Genomic DNA, 4,795 nt, shown 5'->3' on the forward strand with positions numbered 1-4,795 from the left:
TGCTGCCTCGCCTACCACATGTTGATCTGGCACTCTGACTTCCACCTATCCAAGCCTTCGAAGGACGAATTGTGCAGGCAGCGTTTTCCTGACGTCTACATCGCCATGAAGAAGCGAATAGCCTTGACAGGTACAGACTTTTCTGAGTGAAGCATCAGTGCCCTTCCTCATTACTGGTGAAAGTGCCTTAAAGATAGGGGTAACTGGGGGAAAATAAATCTGAATTAAAAATGCCCACTTGGTTTAATGCTGCCACTCATCTTTATAGCTCTTCAATCTATATTTGCTAGAAAAAGAGACATGAATTTTGGAAATGACTTATAGAATAACCTGCTTAGCTTCACAAAACAAATAACTGATGGGATATTTAGCAAGGGTTGTAATTTTATTCTTTCTTTTCAGACTTAACCAATGGTTGAAGGAAATTGGTGACGTGGCCTGAATATGAAGGTGCGTTTGGGCATTAGTACTGTATGGTTTTTGATTAGTTTAATGATGATTCCCATATTTTCCGTCTGCGGTTTCCAACAGATGGCTTCGGTCAATGATGGCTAGGAACGTCTGAACAGACTTGAGTAAATGCTAAGGCAGTTAATTTATTAATTGTTCTAATTGTATTTCCTTCTTTCCAGGTGGAAAGCAAGTTGGCAAAATGGGCGACTGCCCAAATGAAGTATGTCAAAATGCGTTGAAGATAAAGGTAAGTTTCAAACCTTGTCTTAGATTCTAATGGAGTGGTTAATGATGATTCCCTTTTTTTCCGTCTGCGGTTTCCAACAGATGGCCTCGGTCAATGATGGCTAGGAACGTCTGATTGCATTATAAATCTAAAATTTACGAACTTGGCTAGTAGGAATTCTAAATCTCTGGTTCTGTCCCCAGATGGTGTGGGAGAAGACATCTGGACATCTCGGCATAGACAAGGTGTGTATAGATCTAAAAGGGAATGTTGGCTTTATTTTAAGGACAAGATGCATATCATGTGTATTTTTTTTTTTTTTTTTTTTTTTTTAGGGGGGGGGGGTGAACTTAGTTTAAGAAAGCCTCTATATATTTATTATTCTTGTCAATAATAGGTGCAGATGCTAGAATATTGGAATAAACTTTTGTCAAAACTACAGCTTTGTTGGCATATGTTTGTGATTCTATGATTAATTGCTCCTTTTTTCTTTCCAGATTGTCCAAAGGGGTTGAATCAGTTAATTGATGGACTGAAAGACCAGGTATGTTTCATTTCTGTCATCATACACTCTAATCTAGTAAATGATGATTCCCTTTTTTTCCGTCTGCGGTTTCCAACAGATGGCCTCGGTCAATGATGGTTAGGAACGTCTGATAACATAATAAATTTGTAATTGATGGCTTGGCTTTTGGGAATACTGTAACAAGTGATTCTATCCGCAGATTGCCTGGAAGAGAATGTGCGGCCTACCTGATTAAGCTGAAAGAGGTGTGTACAAGTCATAGTGAAGGTGAACAATATTTTTTATTCATGTGTGTAATTGCTAGAATTGGTGAGTTCCATATGTAGATGTGGATGTGAGCTTTTGATTAAACCATTGCTTGCTCCTATATTTGAAAGCATTTTGCTATAGATGAGCAAGCGGAAAGTAACTGATGATTCCCTTTTTTTCCGTCTGCGGTTTCCAACAGATGGCCATGGTCAATGATGGTTAGGAATGTCTGAATAAAATTAGTATAAATGCCAAGGCATTGAATTTATAAAGGGGTTCTAATTGACTTTTTTTTCTTACTTTCCAGTTTCCAGGTTGACCATGAGAAATTTATTGAAGCCAATTAGCAAAATGGATGACTGCCTGAATAATGGAGTTGGAACAACCAAAAGTGAACTGTAAGACTAAGGTGGGTCTTGGGATTGTCAGCTTGACTATTCTAACTTTAATAGTTAATGATGATTCCCTTTTTTTCCGTCTGCGGTTTCCAACAGATGGCCTTGGTCAATGATGGCTAGGAACGTCTGACTGCAATAATGTTAAATCCTAATCTGCAGTTGTGGGAATTTTATTAATCGTTGTCCTTGTTTCTTTAGAGTCTGTAGGCATTAATAGGCGAGTTTTAATAAGATGACGTGTGATTGAAAGGTATTTATTGTAAATTTTCAGCCCTTGTCTATAGGGTTTTGTATTCCTATTGAAACAAAGCCAACATTAAAGTAAATGTTGCTTGGTTATACAGGACTAGATTGTAATTTGATCATATGTAGTTATCCAATTTGGGAATACTGCTTTAATCCCTTGTTAAAAATGAAATCTTTTGTTTCATTTTTTGAGGACAAAGCAAAGAGCAAATGTTTGTAGAGAAGGTAAGGCTTGTGCATTATCATGGTCTTGCAGCATTACGCAAACAACAGTTTTTATTGATATTTGGAGGGGAATAGCCGTTTTATTAAACATAAACATACTAAGTGCTTGTTTGTTCTTGTTTCAGATGTTCCTTCCGTTGCATGGAAAGAAAGGTAAGTTTATTTTCCAACTCCTGTTAAGATTTGGAATTAAATTGAATATGTACTATTGCTATTAAAATATATTGAAGGGTTGAAACTTCTATTTTTTAATAATGTGCATTGATAACTTGATACATGCATTTAAACTGTTGCTTACTCAGTTACGTGAAATGATATCCTTGTATTTCATTTTTTATAAGAGTGAGCAAAGAGCAAGGTTTGCTGAAGCGGCAATTTGTCTCTATGGCTTGCTTGTCGTCTTGCAACCAACAAGGTCCTGGAAATATGAATTGCGTCACCAATTCCATGCTTGGATATATAACCTAGGTCTTCTTTTCAGGTGTGGCATTGACAACCAATTTGATTGGGTGTATGGTAGATTGAAGGGATTGCAGGAGTGAACTGCTAATAGGGTAAGGATTAGTATTCTGATGGGGTTATTACCTGTTTTATTAACTTGATTTAATTTAAGTGGATAACTGTTACCTAATGACATTTCAAGGAGAATTGATTACTTTTGATTGAAGGTACCAGTTAAGTGACAAATAACTGAAGCCATAATTATCAACCAGCATAAATGTGTTTTGTGTAAAAGATTTGCAAAAAATTTCACTGATGGATAGTAGGCCACAGTACTAAATTGCTTTTCCAATCATATAGATTGGAAATGGCAGTATACTATAGCATCTTGTTTCAAAAGAAAATCTAAACTGCAATAGGATTGATTAGCCTCAAGTTTTGATTCAGTGTAACTGAAGACCCCAGTTTGCAAGAAATCTTATGGTAGATGGTAGACTGAAATTGCATATTGGCACGTGTGATGAAGGAATGGCCAAAATGATCCAAAGGGCTTGACTTTTTGAGGGTTGCGTGATCACTTTATTAATTGTAAATTTTATTAATTGTACACTTGTTTTGTACTTTTATAAAATAGAAATAACTTTGATGTAAACTTGCTTATGCTCCTTTGTATTGATTCCCAATTTGGGAAATTTGTTGGTGTAGCTGTCCATTGACAATTAGCTGCAGCACCTATCCTAGTCTGGTAATTTGAAAAGTTCTTGAGACTAATAAGTCTTCCTCTTCATTTTCCAGGTACTGAATTGGATAAGTGGAATCTCTTCAATGTCTGGAAAGCAACCAAAGTATGTGGAGCAAAGTGGAGGTGCTATAGCTGGAGGCCCTCAACCCCACCTCCCTTTATCCCTTGAGGCAGTGCACCAAATGAGGGAATGCCAGGACGGATTCCCCTTTTTGGTACATGCCACATTTTGCACATGTTCCCTTTTGTTGCAATTCTGTGAAACCTTTTTATATATGTTGCTGTTGCATATATATATATATTTTTTTACACATTGCGGTGAACCTCCTGCAATGGGTATGTCTTGGTGTGTAGACCTGGAATAAAAGTATCTTGCGTTTCTGCAGTATGATTATTCCAGGGTGTGCCAGATGCTTTTTGACAATAAAAACCTTGTGTGTTACTTATATTTTACTATCCCCTTGCATGTTTTTGTGTAGTGTGCAGATTTTTTTTTGGCTAGTTTGACTAAATTTAGAGCGCTGCTGCAGACTCAGATTTTGACTAGATATGAACATTCTCTGTAATTCCCACTTGTACGTATAATACACTTGCGTGGATTCCACTTATGTGAAAATAGACATTGGAGGAAGCGAGTAGTTACAATGCATGCCCCCCCCCCCACATATTATTTTTTTATCACAGCCTGTAACTGCACTCACATTTTTTTTATTGTCTGCTAATCCAATGTTAATAACATCACTTAGGGTATACAACAGATTTATTTAAGTACTGTATGCTTTGATTTGTTCTAATGGTTTTGAGAATTTTGACTTAAACAGTATTTGGAGGTTGGTAATAAGACCTTGACTTGGTTGCCTGAATTTTTGAGTTTCCCCATGAGAATTTGAGGGTCTCAATAATGACAACTGTATCTTCATGGTATATAATTGTTAAAAATGTCCTAAGATTGAATTTGGATAAGTTAGTCCTGTGACTGAATATACCACTGCACATAAAAATAGTGCTTTTCCAGGCCAGCTGGAAGGTAAGGAGAAATGGATACAGTATTGAACCATTTATAAGGAAGCTATGTTAACTTTGGTAGGATCTGGTCTGAATCTTATCATATAAAGTTAAACACTTCATATCGGTTCCTGTGGAATGCAAGATTTGGTAAGGGAGTGAATTTCTTATTGTTGCCAAAAATAAAAATGAAAATAAAGCCCGGGTTGATATTTGGGACTTATGGACAGCCTAAGCTCGGGCAAATTTAAGATTCTTGTAGAGTATGAAAAAGTTGCAGTTGT

The 4,795-nt window shown here is 36.6% G+C and overlaps 1 protein-coding gene across 1 annotated transcript in view; it reads left to right on the forward strand.

The window, feature by feature from the left end:
- The window catches only part of LOC113826137 (protein GVQW3-like), a 5,507-nt gene extending 1,559 nt beyond the window's left edge, over positions 1-3,948 (forward strand). Inside the window, exons 2-12 of the mRNA XM_070142714.1 lie at positions 1-130; positions 403-450; positions 633-700; positions 883-924; positions 1,177-1,223; positions 1,405-1,450; positions 1,762-1,863; positions 2,051-2,102; positions 2,449-2,476; positions 2,805-2,877; positions 3,560-3,948. The exon at positions 1-130 is cut by the window's left edge and continues 681 nt beyond it. The gene's annotated coding sequence lies outside the window, so the exon portion shown is untranslated. The remainder of the gene's footprint in view (positions 131-402; positions 451-632; positions 701-882; positions 925-1,176; positions 1,224-1,404; positions 1,451-1,761; positions 1,864-2,050; positions 2,103-2,448; positions 2,477-2,804; positions 2,878-3,559) is intronic.
- The last annotated feature ends 847 nt before the right edge of the window (positions 3,949-4,795 follow it).

Source organism: Penaeus vannamei, chromosome 29 (assembly GCF_042767895.1).
Source record: "Penaeus vannamei isolate JL-2024 chromosome 29, ASM4276789v1, whole genome shotgun sequence".
NCBI lineage: Eukaryota > Metazoa > Arthropoda > Malacostraca > Decapoda > Penaeidae > Penaeus > Penaeus vannamei.